Genomic DNA, 16,513 nt, shown 5'->3' on the forward strand with positions numbered 1-16,513 from the left:
AGGTACTGTCACACTAAGCGATATCGCTAGCAATATAGCTGTAACTTGTGACATTATAGCGATATTGCTAGCGATATCGCTGTGTCTGATACTTACCTACGACCCGCTCCCCCGCTGCTTATCGCTGATCGCGCGAGAACGTCCTGGACCGTTTCTCGTCGTCAGCTTCCTGCGGCGCTTCCTGTGGAGAGACGAGCGACGAGCGTGGAGCCAGGCGGGAGGACGTCAGGATCGCCTAGTGTGACAGGTAAGTAGCGACCCCCGTCCCCAGCGATGTCGCTGGTGAGATCTGCCTGTGTGGCAGCTCACTAGCGACCACTTAGCGATGCACCAGCGATCCTGACCGCGTCATATCACTGGTCGGGATCGCTGGTACATCGCTAAGTGTGACAGTACCTTTATACATTTGGAGATTTTCCCAGCATACATATGCCCAATGTAGGTATTTATCATGATATGAACAAAATGTTTGCTATGTATGAATCTTGTAACAGATGATACGATCTATCAGATATTTGTGTTGATGCAGATATGGTTTTTTTAACGGCTCTTTATTTCCCTGCAAATTTAACTTTGATGTGGTCTGTGTTCATAAAGCAACTGAGAGGAGCTCAGAAAAGACAAGAGTTCTATACTCTCATTTCAGATGTCAAAACGAGCTCACTGATGGATTCTAAGTTAACTTATTCTGCAGCCTGCAATAGATTGTGCAACACAGAGGTTATAGAAGGCAGAAAGACTAAACGTTTTTGCATGCGTTTAAAAAAAAAAATTGTCTTCAAAAGTGTACAAACCCTCACCTACGAGGACAATTTTCTATTTTTACTTAAATACATGTATTTAGTGCTAGAAATAATCAATTTTGTAATTGGGTTTCAGTAAAAATGGTGCACTGTTTGCCTTCTGTAGCCCGTGAATTGCTGGTTTCAGAATGAAAAAAATGGGGTGATCCAAAGTCCAAAATAATTTTCCTCCTAAATCCCTGTCTATTTATTGCCATGATATAAACTATATTCCAATATACTTGAATTAAAAATTCTCTATACTTCCTTAATTACACTGTTTTGATTTTTTCAATTCCTTTTTGATGATGCTTCGTTTGAAAATCCCAGTGCATGCTGGGATACTCAAATAAGTTGTCATCAGGGAGCAGAAACTGCAGCCACTGCTGTGGCTCCTGCCCCCTCCCTGAAACAAAACCTCATCAGTGGTGCTCATTACCACGGATGTGCAATGTGCAGTGCACAATGACAGTGCCTTCTCTGGTGCCGACTCGTGCCAGCAGCAGAGCGTGTTGTCAGAATACCCGGCGTACAGAGACCAGTGATGTCACTTGTTGGGACAGCGTTAGTCTCTGTACACCAGGCATCCTGACAACGTGCTCTCTTTCAGGCTCATTACTGCTGATCTGAGTCGACAACAGAGTGCACTGTCATTGTGCATATCGCACAGGGACTAATTCAGCCCCCGAAATGAGCCTCACAGACTAAAAATTCAACTCTACAGCTGTGCTGTACTGGGCATGTGCAGTGAAAAAGATCCAAAAAGGTGATTGTATAAAGGATCTGTTTTCCATGCACTTCCATATTATAAAAAATGAATCCAGTTGCCATCTTTTTTTGCTGGACAAAAAGTGTTGCAGACCCCCCACCCAAAAAAAACCCCAAATGATTGATGTTGGATTTTATTTCAACGGAAGACATTTGCGGGCCGTTCTGTTCCCATCCTAATAAATTGATCCAGTACTGGATATTTTTTGTAATACCAAAACTAATTTAAAAAGGGTAATAATTACTGAATGTTTGAACTGAGCCTTAGATTTTGGTTAGCGTTGTGAGATACTGGCATATTGAAGTTACTCAGCCTCCTTGCGGAGTTCCAGCTAGTAGGAAAAAAGTTATACGAAATAGCTCTGGGGACAAATAAATGGTTTGATTATAGCAGGCAGTTGTGAGATTAACGGGCTATATCTTTGCCATTGACTATGATGGTGGGATACGGGTTGGATAACCGCCCCCTCCATGTATTGGTAGGCTGTGAGCGATTGTTTCATCTGTATTCTTGCACCTGTGTAGCCATCTCAATTATATGGGTCCACTGCATTTGTCTGGAGGCCTGGACGCGTAAACCTCTCTGCTTTTTTGCTGTTTTCTTGTATTATTGGAGGATTTTTAAGTCCTCTATTTGTGCTATTTCAGTGGGACACGGGTTGGATAAGATTAATTTGACTGCTTTCTAGTCCATACACAATTCTATTAGTATTTTGGTAACCCTGAGCTCCTCCGTAGGGGGCTCAGGGTTACCAATATACTAACTATACAGACGTCCACCTGAATGCCACTCAATAAATACATGGAGCATACACAGATACAAACATATTCTATAGGTTTCAGGCAATTATAGATCATTAAGATACTTTACACATACCCAGATGAAGAGGACGTGCCTAGACTGCGAATATCAATGGATATTCAATTAGACTGCTCTCAGAGGGGAATGATTCATTGTTATTTGCGCCTGTCGTGTAGCCCACTCCATAATCCGCTCCATCATAAGTCACTGAAAGGAAATTATTTTCTTCTGATAGTTACACAAACTCTGGCTATGGTGAGGGGTATTAGCACAGTCATATCTGCAGAGAAAAGCTTTGGGGACAACAATGGGGGAATGCCGGCAACACGGAACCCCACAGGACATTGTATTCAAGCACTTACAGGCATCAAAGACAACTAAATGAAAACTGGATAAATCAAATTAGATTACAAGAAGCAATATTTTCTTGAATTATATTAGATTAGGGTTTTTTTTTCACGGAAAGAAGGTATTAGTCGGTATCTCAAGCAAAAACAGAATTTGGGTGAGGGTGAGTGGGTAAAATAAAAATAGGTGTCATATTCCCCTCTTTTAGCCTTGAATCGCCTATGTTTTTCAATCTTTTCTCTTCCATAGATATTCGGGGCAGTTTTTGGCAGTTGTATGTTCTTCTATTATTGGCCACAGGATGTCTTAGGATGTAAGGTGGTGGCTTTTGGATAAGTTAGAAATACACTATTTAAAGATGATCTGTCACCAGGTCATAAGAGGGCAGTTTTTTGCTCTTATTTTATTCCCGCTGCTCCTTTGAGTATTCAGCCTTTCGTTTTTTAGAATCCACCATACATTTCCAGAGATATGGGCTTTTTCATCTAATGAACATTTTTGTGATGTTTACCAAATGGGCGTTGCTTACAGACAAATTATGCAGAGAAGCCAAAAGACACGTCCCAGAGGTTCCTGAGAGCCACACTCCTGGGTAAAGACTGTAAAAATTAGCGATAAATAATAGGGCCTCTATCTCTGGAACCATATATCGGATTTAAAAAAAATGCAATACTCGTTAGTGGTAATAAAATAAAAGCAAAAAGTCTTCCTTAAAGATGCATCTCACTGACTTGCTAGTTATAGTCATGTTACCCTTGTTTTAGCTACAGTATATCAGCTGGTACATCAGCATTAGAGGGGGTTTTTTTTCGGGGGGAGAGAACTTTGATATTGGGGTGGTCTATCAATATCAGGGGTTCGAAGTCTCAGCACCCTCACCAATGGGGCACAGCTCTACATTGTACGGTCGCTGTTCCTGGTACTGAAGCTCAGTTTAATTTAAGTGAATTGGTCTGCGTTTCAGTAGCAGGAACAGCAACAACAAATGTACAGAGCTTATTGGTGGATGATAAGGAGGGCAATCTGGGCTACCGTCCAGGGCCTGGGGTTTTGGGGGACCCATCGCCAGATCACCCTCATTACAATGTTTTGTGCGCAGCCATCTCCGGCGAACAAATTCCGGCAGGGAGCTTTCCTGGCGCTGCACTGCCGATGATACTGAATGGCAGTGCAGCTTCAGGAGAGCTCCCATCGCCTCTGCTGTGATGTGCCAGTATGATGACATCATCAGCTAGCGATGATGTCAGCGCGCTAGCATGTGTGTCACGGTTCACGTGCCTTCCGTGCCTCCTATCGCGCACCACGCCGCCCCCCCGTCGCAAGCGTCCATACTCACCCGGCGCCGCTGCCTCACTCCCTCTTGCTCCAGCGACGCTGTCCTCCTCTGACCGGCCTGCGGCCTGTGACGTCATTGCGGGCTCTGTGCATGCGCCATAGGCCGCGGCCGGCTCACTGCCAATGATCTTATCCTCCGGCGGTGCCCTGACCCGGTAGCACCGCCGGACCAATGGGAGCACACCTGCAGGTATATCATGCCACCCTCCCATAGTGGAGGCGCCTGACCGTTGTTGTTCTAGCTTCTGTTTAGGCTCTGTGATTTGTCTGTGCAATTCGCCTCTGTTCTCGCTTATTGCCTTCTGCTTCCTTGCAGTCCTGCTCCAGTCCAGCCTGTCTGTGTCCGTACCTGCAGTCCTACTCCGGCCCTGCCTGTCTGTGTCCGCACCTGCAGTCCTACTCCGGTCCTGCCTGTCTGTGTCTGCACCCGCAGTCCTACTCCGGTCCTGCCTGTCTGTGTTCATACCTACAGTCCTGCTCCAGTCCAGCCTACCCGTGTCCGCACCTGCTGTTACCTACAGTCCTGCTCCAGTCCAGCCTACCCGTGTCCGCACCTGCTGTCCTACTCCGGTCCTGCCTAGCTGTGTCCATACCTACAGTTCCGCTCCAGTCCTGCCTACTCGTGTCCATTCCGGCAGTCCTGTTCCCAATCTGCTGATCCGTCTTAGCCCTACAATCCGTTCCAAGCCGCCCCTCTTGGTTCCGGCTGCCGTGGCATTCGAACCCCTGGACCTGCTCCAAACGATCCCTGTATAGGGGTTGGTTCCATTTGGTTGCTCATCCGGGGCCCCTCTGTGTCACGGTCCAGAGGGTCCACTCCGGGAAGCCCGCCTTGCCTACCGGCGTGCTAACAATGTATGCGCTGACCACACTAGAAGTGGAGCCTCGAGGACCAGAGCAGAGCACCAGGGGAACGGGAGTGAGGCGAGTATGTCTGTATGTGTTTTTTTTTTAATTAATATGTATATGGGATGTGAGGGCTCGTACTGTATACAGGTTGCTATGCGCAGGCTCATAATGAATATAGGAGGCTATATAGAGGCTCATAATGTATATAAGAGGCTCATAATGTATATAGAAGGCTATGTGCAGGCTCATAATGTATATAGGAGGCTCATAATGTATATAGGAAGCCATGTGCAGGCTCATAATATATATAGGGGTCTCATACTGTATATAGGAGGCTATGTGCGGGCTCATAGTGTATATAAGTTGTGTGAAAAAGTGTTTGCCCCTTTCTGATTTCCTATTCTTTTGCATGTTTGTCACACTTAAATGTTTCAGATCACCAAACAAATTTAAATATTAGACAAAAATAACACAAGTAAATACAACATACAGTTTTCAAATTAAGGTCTTTATTATTAAGGGAAAAAAATCCACACCTACAGGACCTTGTGTGAAAAAGTGATTGCCCCTTTAAAACATAAATTAACTGTAGTTTCTCACTTCTTTAGGAAGCTGAGTTCAAATTCCCTAGCCACACCCAGTCTTGATTACTGCCACTCCTGTTCTCAATCAAGAAATTACTTAAATAGGACCTGTCTGAAAAAAAGTGAAGTAGACTAAAATAACCTCAAAAGCTAGACCTAATGTTGCCATCTGAAGAAATTCTGGAACAAATGAGAAACAAACTGTAGAAAACTATGTGCAGGCTCATAATGTATATAGATTATATGGGGGCTCATACTGTAATAGGAAGCTATGTGCAGGCTCATAATTTATATAGGCGGCTATACGGGGGCTCATACTGTATATAGGATGCTATATAAGACTTATACCGTATATAGGGAGCTATGTGCAATCTCATAATGTATATAGGAGGCTATGTGCAGGTTCATAATGTATATAGGAAGCTATATGGGGGCTCATACTGTAATAGGAAGCTATGTGCAGGCTCATAATTTATATAGGGGGCTATTATGGGGGCTCATACTGTATATAGGCTATGTGCAGGCTCACACTGTATATAGGAGGTTATGTTAGGGATCATACTCTATATAGGAGGCTATATGGGGTTATACTGTATATAGGAGGCTATATAAGGAGTTATGTGCGGCTTATACTGTATATAGAGTTATGTGAGTGCCTATACTGTATCTATGTAGCTATATGGGGGCTCACGCTGTATATAGGGAGTTATACTATATGGGGCTCTTACTGTATATAGTTAGCTATGTGGAGGCTCATACTGTATGTAGTGGGCTGTTTGTGGACTCATTGTATGTAGGGGGCTGTATGTGGTGTGGTACAGTAAAGGGTGTTTTACTGGATGGGAGATACATTTCTCCCAGCAGGTTAATGTTTGGCCGGGTTTTTTCCTAAAGACAGGACCTGTCTTGATGTCATGGTCACGTGATCAGCCCATGTGATGTTTACTTCTTGTAGGAGGGGCTATGGGCTATGTAATGGTGGTTGGTACATGGTGAGTGTGTCTGGAAGTTACAGGAACTTGGCTGGCCTCAGCCTGAAATAGTATACAGGATCCCCGTGCTGCAGGACTATAGCAGCAAGACTCTCAACAACGTTGGGAATGGCACCTGACGGATGCCGTGGACCTGGCAGCCGCTTAGTTAAGCCCGTCCTGTGCAAGGGGTGAGTCTGGGACCAGTTGTTCTCCAAGCTGGAGTATATTTATGTTTTGACTTACTTTCTGTTAATGTGCTGTTTGCAATGTGACATTAAACCACTGAAATTGGACTTTAAGCCTATGTGTTGCCTTGTTACTGCAGCCCTGCCATTACCTACCAGAGCGAATCCCTACAATTGGTGGACTGAATGTGGGCAAACGCAGTGAGGCCAGGCTGTTTTTCTTATTTTTGATTTGTACCCCAGCCTATGTCCTGGGTGAAACGAGTGGCACAGAGCCAGGCAGGGACTTTCCAGAAATGGAGGCCACGGTAAAAACGCTCATAGAGGCTATGCGACAGCAGCAGCAGGCTATGCAGCAGCAGCAGGAAACCAATCAGCTTTTGATACAGCATATCACGACAGCGCAGACAAAAGGAACTAACCGGGGAATCCATGATGTCCGGAAAGCTGTTCGTACAGAGGTTCCCAAAATGGAGAAGTCGGACGATGTGGAGGCGTACCTGGAGATGTTCGAAGGAGTCGCTGAGAGATAGAAGCTACCCCGGGACCAGTGGGCAGAAATCAGCGCTCTGTTTCTGGCCCCAGGACCTTTGAAAGCGTATCAGGACCTACCCATGTAGCAAAGGGCAGACTACACGGTCGTCAAGGATGAGATACTGGCACGTCTTGGGGTAAATGTGTTAGTTCGGGCCCAGCGGGTACACCACAGTTTACCCCCTCCAAGCCGGCTCGGTCCCAGTATTACGACCTGATGCACCTGTTACGAAAGTGGTTGCAGCCTAAGGTGTTGTCCCCCACGGCCATGCTGGACCACATAGTGACTGATAAGTTTTGGAGAGCTTTGCCCCCCTCCCTCCAGACAAGGGTCGGACAGGCATCCCCTACTAATGCCATGCAGATGATAGACCTCATAGAAAGGTATGGGGCTACCAAAGAGCTACAGGGAGGGACTCCCCAGAAGGTCACAGGAAGGTTCCCTAAGTCTCCACCCCTGGTTCGGGAAGCGGAGCCAAGGAAGGCCGCTTAGGACTTATCTGGGGAAATAAGAAGCCTCATAATCTGCTGGTGGTGAGAGGATCCAGGTCATATGAGAGCTGATTACCCCCACCTGGCTGAGCCCATGGACACACACTTTGGGTACCGCCAGTCTCACTATGCCGAACCGATGTGTGCAATGGGCACCCCAAAAGGTCCCAATATGGAACATTTGTGTTGGGTTGAAGTGGAAGGCACCCCGGCTGTGGCCCTATTGGATTCAGAGAGTCTTGTAACCCTGGTACGAGCCAGCTGGATACAATCCAGCGAGTATACGGGTCAGAAAATAGGGGTGTTGTGTATATATGGGGACTTAAAAGACTATCCCACTGCACTAGTGGTGATAAACACGCCATCGGGAAGGCAGTGCCATGAGGTGGGGGTTCTGACTAATCTGCAGTATGAAGTGATAATTGGAAGAGACTTTCCTTTATTTTCTGTGCTGTGGCCTTCTGTTGTCCCACCCACGGAGCAACTGCCGGCACCAGAGGCAACCAGGTTACATTCTCCAGAAGTAGGGCATGAACCTGGTAGCCCGGAGGAAGAAGTGCTGGCGGTAGGGGAAACCTTCCCTTCGGTGGAGGAGGGTAAGAATTCTCCCATAGAAGTATTGGCTGGAGAGGTGGAAGACTTGCCGCCGGGACCCGAGTTATCAGACTTGAATGTAGCAGGTGACAATTTTGGTACGGCGCAACTCCGAGACCCTACTTTGGCCCGGGCCAGAGAAAATGTACTGTTTGTTAATGGGGAACCCCTGTATTGTAAGGGTTCCAATGGATTGTGATGAATAAGAAAATGCTCACACAAGAATTGAATTTACTAAATTGATTTACTTAATAAGTGATAACATCAAATAATAAACAGTATAAAACTATAAATACATATGCATTAATCAGAAACAAGCATTATTCATACGTTACATTATTCAGCTAGACGTCGACCAATCATCCTCCAGGAGCCAAGAGAGCAAAAGAACATGTGTCCTAGTTCTTTTAAAATGTCCAGCTAAAAGGTGTGTCCAGCCCCACCATGTGGGGAATGATGTCACAAGTCTATTGTCCATTGGCTATAAGCACATCCCCCCTCAATACCTGTTTTAACCAGTATATAAATACAGGAAGCTAGAGGACTGGGCCTCATGTGTGCCACATGGCAGAAATACAGCAAGCTGGAGGAGGGGCTTCGGAGCACAAGATAACATCCATGGGGAAAGTTAACACACCCAATCTAATTAAGGTAGTTGCCTTGAATATCAATGGTCCTTTGTTGATGGATAAACAAATGACCAGTAATTTACATTCCTTTATCTTAAGTAAGTTTCAGTGACCTTTAAGCTTACTCATCTCAGTGTATATTATATTAAACTGATTGAAACCATATAAAAATAACTTGTACTATACAACCCCAACAACCTGGGGCAGCTACAGTGTTCCCACGCTTTGAGCTGAACCAAGATTTGTTGTACCGAGTTGAGAAAATACGTGGGGAAATGGTAGAACAGTTACTGGTACCTCAGGCATATCATAGGCTGGTAATGGACTTAGCGCATGTGCATGTACTTGGGGGCCATTTGGGCTAAAAGAAAACCCTAGACCGTATTCTGCAGCGGTTCTACTGACTAGGGGTCCATGAAGAAGTTAAACAGTACTGTAATTCCTGTCCAGTGTGCCAGGTAACCAGTCCCCAGTCTCACTTTCGGAGTCCCTTGGTGCCTTTACCAATCATAGAGGTACCCTTCGAGAGAGTGGCAATGGATCTGGTCAGGCCTCTCAATAAGTTGGCAAGGGGACACCAACACATTTTGGTAGTTCTAGATTATGCTACCCGATATCCTGAGGCCATTCCTCTGCGCCACACATCAGCTAAACTTATAGCAAAGGAACTCATGGGTATGTTTTCACGGGTGGGAATCCCTCAAGAAATTTTAACAGACCAGGGAACCCCGTTTATGTAAAAAATTATGAAGGAACTCTGCTGTTTGCTAAATGATAAACAGTTGCGCACATCGGTCTATCATCCCCAAACAGATGGTCTGGTAGAAAGATTCAATAAGACGCTGAAGAACATGTTAAAAAAGGCAGTTTCCAAAAATGGGAAGGACTGGGATTTCTTATTTCTATATTTGTTGTTTGCAGTGCGGAGGTGCCTCAGGCATCTACGGGGTTCTCACCCTTTGAACTATTGTACGTCAGACATCCACGGGGCTTACTCGATATAGCCAAAGAGGCCTGGGAGAACCAACCTACCCCCCACAAAAGTGTGATAGAACATGTTGCAAAAATGCAAGAAAGAATGGAGACAGTCCTACCCATAGTCCGGGAACATATGGAGGCAGCACAACAGTCACAGAGTCGGGTCTATAACCGGGGGGCTCGGGTAAGAACATTTAGCCCTGGGGATCGGGTGGTTGGTACTTGTGCCTACCGTAGATAGCAAATTTCTTGCAAGGTGGCAGGGTCCCTACCAGATCATGGAAAAGGCGGGGCCAGTAGACTACAAGGTACACCAGCCAGGATGGAGAAAGCCAGAACAGGTTTACCATGTTGATTTGCTTATACCATGGAAAGATAGAGAAAACCTTGGTGGGGATAGTCCGCTGCCTGCGTTTCAGATGGAGAAGGCTCCATCACCTCGGGGCAAGGCAGGAGAAGCCCAACCCGCAGTCAAAATTGCAGACACTTTGTCTCCTAGACAGGTTCAGGAGGTCCAGGAGTTCATTAGCTGAAATACAGATGTTTTTTCGAAGCTCCCCGGACGCACCTCCCTAATCCAACATGACATTGTCACGGAGCCACAGGCCAAAGTCCGACTAAAGCCATATCGGGTGCCTGAGGCCCGGCGACAAGCCATCTCGGAAGAGGTTAAAAACTATGCTAGTTAGTTCATAGAAGAGTCCCAAAGTGAGTGGGCCAGCCCGATAGTCCTAATACCCAAGCCTGATGGGTCTCTAAGATTCTGTAATGATTTTAGAAAACTTAATGATATTTCAAAGTTTGACGCCTACCCTATGCCTCGGGTTGACGAGTTGATAGAGCGATTTGGGCGGGCACGGTATTTTACAACTCTGGACCTCACAAAAGGTTATTGGCAGGTACCCCTAACAGAGGCGGCGAAGGAAAAAAAGACTTTTGTAACACCCGAGAGTTTGTTCCAGTATAAGGTGTTACCCTTTGGGTTGCATGGCGCACCAGCAACGTTCCAGCGATTAATGGATATGTTCTCCATCCCCATCGCTGCTATGCCTCAGCCTATCTAGACGATATTATTGTGTACAGAACCGACTGAGAAAGTCACTTAGCAAAAGTACAGGCAGTGATAGACTCTCTGCAACAAGCAGGGCTAACTGCCAACCCAAAGAAGTGTTCCATAGGGTTGGAGGAAGCTCGGTACTTGGGTTACGTCATTGGGAGAGGAGTTCTCAAGCCTCAAGTAAACAAAGTAGAGGCAATTCAGAACTGGCCCCGTCCCCTCACAACAAAACAGGTAAAAGCCTTTTTAGGTTTGGTGGGATATTACAGGCGGTTCATTCCCAACTTTGCAACCCTGTCCGCACCTTTAACAGACTGCTTAAAAGGGAGGAAATCTGTGATGGTCCACTGGAATGATCAGTTAGAGGAAGCCTTTACAAAGTTAAAAGGGGTACTGTGTGGTACACCAGTCCTGATCACTCCAAATTTCAAAAAAGAGTTTGTTGTGCAGACAGATGCCTCTGAAATGAGGCTCGGAGCCGTGCTGTCTCAGGAGGTTAACGGGGAAGAGCATCCCGTTAGTTTCCTAAGCCAGAAGCTTACCCCAGCTGAAACCAGGTACAGTATTGTAGAGAGAGAGTGTCTGGCCATCAAGTGGGCACTGGAGTCATTGCGCTACTATTTGCTGGGGAGAACATTTCAGTTGGTGACAGATCATTCCCCTCGTACGTGGATGAGTCAAGCTAAGGAGAGGAATGCCCGAGTCACCAGGTGGTTCCTGTCCCTGAAAAATTTTAAATTTTCAGTAGAACATCGGGCTGGCAGACTACAGGGGAATGCGGATGCCCTATCCAGCGTTCACTGTATGTCATGTGTCCACCCCCTTAGGGTTGAACATAGGAGGGAGGTATGTGGTACAGTAAAGGGTGTTTTCCTGGATGGGAGATACATTTCTCCCAGCAGGTTAATGTTTGGCCAGGTTTTTTCCTAAAGACAGGACTTGCAATGATGTCATGGTCACGTGATCAGCCCATGTGATGTTTACCTCCCTTGTAGGAGGGGTTATGGGCTATGTAATGGAGGTTGGTGTTTGGCACATGGTGAGTGTGTCTGGAAGTTACAGGAACTTGTCTGGACTTAGCCTGAACTTGTATACAGGATCCCTGTGCTGCAGGACTATAGCAGCAAGACTCTCAACAACCCCTGCAGTCAGGTTAAAAGTTGAGATTGAGGGGGAGGGGCCGTTTACAGCACAGTGACAGCCAGGAAGATTCCTGAAGCTCTGTCTCCTCCTGAGTCCTGATCATGGCTGCTCCTAGCACTGTCCTGAGAATGGATATGCCTAAGTGAAGCCACAGAACCTGGTAAGAGCAGCAATAACAGGTCAAAGTGCAGTGATTTCCTCACTGTGGTCCCGAGCTCTGTGCTGATTGCTGTAGGATCAGGATTCACAGCCACATACAGCAGCGATCAACATCAGCTCTGACCACAGTAACTAATCACTGCGTGTAATGTGACAGGGTGACCTCCTGTCACTACTGTCTGGATGACACAAGATATAGAAATAAAAGAATTTTCATCTGAAATAATAAGGGTAAAACCATACACATAGTATAAGTGTGCATATGAATCAGAGTTTTTGGTGCATTTTTTTTTGCAGCCAAAACCTCTCTTGGCAGTAAAAACACTGCTTTCAAAATGCCCATTTTTTAGGGTATGTGCAGACGATCCAGAAATGGCAGCACTTTGGACACAGCGGACATGCGCTCCGTCGAAAGTGCTGCCATCTGTTGAACGCAGGTGATTCCACATGTGGTCATTGAACCGTGCGGAATCACCGCATCCTATACATTGTACGGCTCAGATTTCTCTTGCGGAGACTCGCATCTATGCAAGATAAATTGACATGCTGCAATCTGGAGAATCGTGCTGCATGTCTGTCTCTGCAGGTGAGGTGCGGGCGTATGTGCACGCATAGTGGACATGGAATTTCTAGAAATCCCCTCCACTATGCTGTAACATCTGGCCGCTGCGGGTTGGATGCTGCGGATGTACGCAGCATCCAGAGTTTACTGATTGTGGACACATACCCTAAGGCTATGTGCACACGCTGCGGATTCTGCTGCGGATTTGGCCGCTGCGGATCTGCAGCAGTTATGCAGACCGTGTACAGTACAATGTAAGTCTATGTGATTTACAATCTGCTGTGCACATGCTGCGGTTTTTCAACTGCGGAAAAGCTGCGGTTTTGAATCCGCAGAAAGAATTGACATGTCAATTCTTTCTGCAGATTCCGCTGCGGTTTGCCACCTATTCCATTGTCCAGGTGTCAAACCGCAGGGGAAAACCGCTGGCCAATTTGCAGGTAAAACCCCAGGTCACTTTAGCTGCGGTTTTACCTGCGGATCCGCAGATACAAATCCGCAGGCGAATCCGCAATGTGTGCACATAGCCTTAGAGCTTTTGCTGGGTTTTTTTGTATACTTTAGTATTCATTTTGTCTACAGTACATGTTTAATAAAGTTAGTTTTATTCACGAAAAACAGCGTTGCGACATTTGCAGCTTTTCTAAATTTTTTCATTGCTTTCTACGGGTGAAATACATTGCTGAAAGAAGTGACACGCTGCAGATTTAAAAAACGCTGCAGTTGTGAAATTCAGTCAGGAGAAAATAAAAGGGTTTGAGGAGATCTCTGAAAATCTCAGTCTTTGCTTGTGCTATAAAATGCTGTAAACTTCTTATTTGCAGAAGAAAAAGCTGCAGAAATTCTGCATATGAACGTGGCCAAAAGCGGCTTTTTAAAGAGCCAGCAAAACATATGAGATTTCCGAAATCTCCTGCATGCGCTTGTTTTTTTTCTGACTGAATTTCAGGACTGTAGCGCTTTTTACATCTGCAGCGTGTCACTTCTTTCAGTGTGTTTTCACCCGTAGAAAGCAATGAAAGAATATAAAAAAGAAAAATGCAGATATTGCCACGGCATTTTTCGCTGCAATTTTTTAAGTGGTTTTGGTGAATTAAACTATTAAGTGTCGTTTACATGTTTAGTATTAATATGCCCTTACTGTATATCCCACCCATTGATGGGTGCCATTGTAAGAAGTGAATTATGTTATGCCCTTGATTTATCATAGCTGATCAGTGTATAGGTTTTGCATATTTCCAACTGAAGAAGGTCATTTGTTTCACCTTTTTGGAGAACACAACTTTTCGTATATTTCTCCGTTCCAACGGGGCCAATTACTAAATTACTTTGCAACACACTCCCAGACAGTGATCTCATTGAGGTCCATCAATGATGAGACGGCATGAAACTCTTGGCAGGCAGGAGCCAGACTTTAACTCATATCTCACCGTCTGTCATGACAGAAGAATAATTTTACTCTGGGAGGAGAGAAGACTGTGTGAATTGTGACTAACGGAGGACCAATACCAATCATCCGATGACAGCAGGTTCTACAAGAAAAGTCCAGGTCACCACCATAACTAGACCTGTCACCAAACCGTTAATTCTCCATCGGAGTGAGTCTTCTCATTTCAATCACGACGTCCTAATACAGTAATTACAAAAAACACAATGGAATGGGTACATTTCAGAGAATAGACAAATTTACCCCTTATCTCTCCAAGCTATCTGATTGTGACAATGCCAAGAACATTACTTGTAATTGCTTTGAAGTCTGCAAAAGACTTTTCCCGGAGAAAGCGCCAACGTAAAAAATTCCAGATCTTGATACAGAAGCAGATGTATATGTTTCTCCTGTAGGTCTAAATTAATTATTCAAGCTCAATTAATGGACCATTGAAAGTAAAACGCAAATGATGTCAATGATAGGAGATAAGGAGCATTGTGATGGCTTCCTAACGTCTTTGAAATCTTCTTGTTTTGATGCTTTTAGGTTTTTGCTCATAGTTTATTTCCCACCAGGCGGCATTATTATGATGTTAATTACAAACAGTTGTACAAGGATCAAAAGTTCTCCTGCCTGAAATGAAAAATTAGGAAAAAAGGACGTTGATTTAAAGAGAGTCTGTCACTAGTTTTCTGCCACCTAATCAAAGAGCAGAATAATCTAGAGACAGAAACTCTGATTCCAGCAATGTGCTTGCTATAGTTTGGTAAAGTTTTATCAGCAGATTATCAGTAGAGAACTAGTAGCCCTGCTGCCATGTAGTCCTCCGTATTCCTGAGCTCTAGATAACCCCAGCCCCACCACTGATTGGCAGTTTTATATCTATGCACAGTAAGCTGCCAATCAGTGGTGTGGGCGGGGCTATACAGAGCTTGGCATTCAGAGAACTGCTAGATCTGCAGTATAGAAAACAGGGAATTTATGAAAACTGCATCCAGTAGCCAAGTAAGTGACAAATCGCCAGAATCTGGGTCTCTGCTCCTACATCATGATGCTCTCATATGGATCAGCAAAAACCTGGTGGCAGATTTCCTTTAAAAAGGTTGTCTGGCATTAGGAGAGATTTGGATGTATTAAACATTGAAATTAATAAACCTCACTAATCTACTTTAATTATTAAATACCTGTGCCCGTTTAGTCTTCCTGGCATCTTCAATTCTACATTGAGTTCCAAACACATAAAGGTCACCATACATATTAGATAAAAGCCAGCTGACCACCTAATTTGTATGGGGGCCTATTGTAAATGATGAATCCTTTGTTAACAGCTGTTTCTTTTATTTGTAATCCTGTCTGCGATAATCAGACTGCTGAAAAGTCATCTGTACAATACAAGAAATATGAACAGAGCAAATGTCGTTGCACAGGAGGGGGAGGAGGTGAGCTGTGACATCATCTATTGTAAATGGTGGATCCTGTCTTATCTACTGTATATAGAAGCTATCAGTCATTGTACAGGAGGAGGTGAGCTGTGATATCACCTTTTGCGAATGGTGGATCCTGTGAAATCTACTGTATATAAAGGTGTTATCAGTCATTGTACAGAAGGAGGTGAGCTGTGATATCACCTATTGTGAATGGTGGATCCTGGGTTATCTGCTGTATACAGAGGAGATATCAGTCACTGCAATTCTGTCTGTGATGACAATGAAACGGCTGAAAATTTGTACAGAATAGGAATTATGAGTCAAATAATAAGCATTGTGTTCAGTGTAAAATTTAATAGTGATATGGTAATTTGAAAAAAACTATGTAATAAAAAAAATATTTTATAGACAAGACCAGTTTTAACAATTTACTGATGACACTGTCCCTTTAAATTGCATGCAGATTTTTGCAACAATTTTTAATTACCCCAATAAATTTTAAAGAAGCACTCCTCCTCCTCCTCCCCCCATCAAAGTTTTTATCCTCTTAGTATATTGCAATCATATTATACAGCACTGTGTACTTACAATTGCTCATTTTGCCTTTCTACCCAGTTAATTCTTCTCTTTTCACTGCTCTATGTATTAACAGGAAGTCTCTTGTCCCTGCATTCATCATTCCCCTCTTCAGTTTCAGACCCATCTGCTCCCTCCTCCCCCATGTTAGGGACTTTTGCAGTGACTTATGACTCATGCAGGAAAAACAGACCTCCTGTTTCCCCATAGAGCTTAGAAGGACTCAGCTAGTCAGATTTTAATCACATGATGTCATAGACCTAATGGAAAAGAGAAGAATTAGCTGGATAGAAAGACAAAATGAGC

Source organism: Dendrobates tinctorius, unplaced genomic scaffold, assembly GCF_039654945.1.
Source record: "Dendrobates tinctorius isolate UK_male_01 unplaced genomic scaffold, ASM3965494v1 ptg000158l, whole genome shotgun sequence".
Lineage (NCBI taxonomy): Eukaryota > Metazoa > Chordata > Amphibia > Anura > Dendrobatidae > Dendrobates > Dendrobates tinctorius.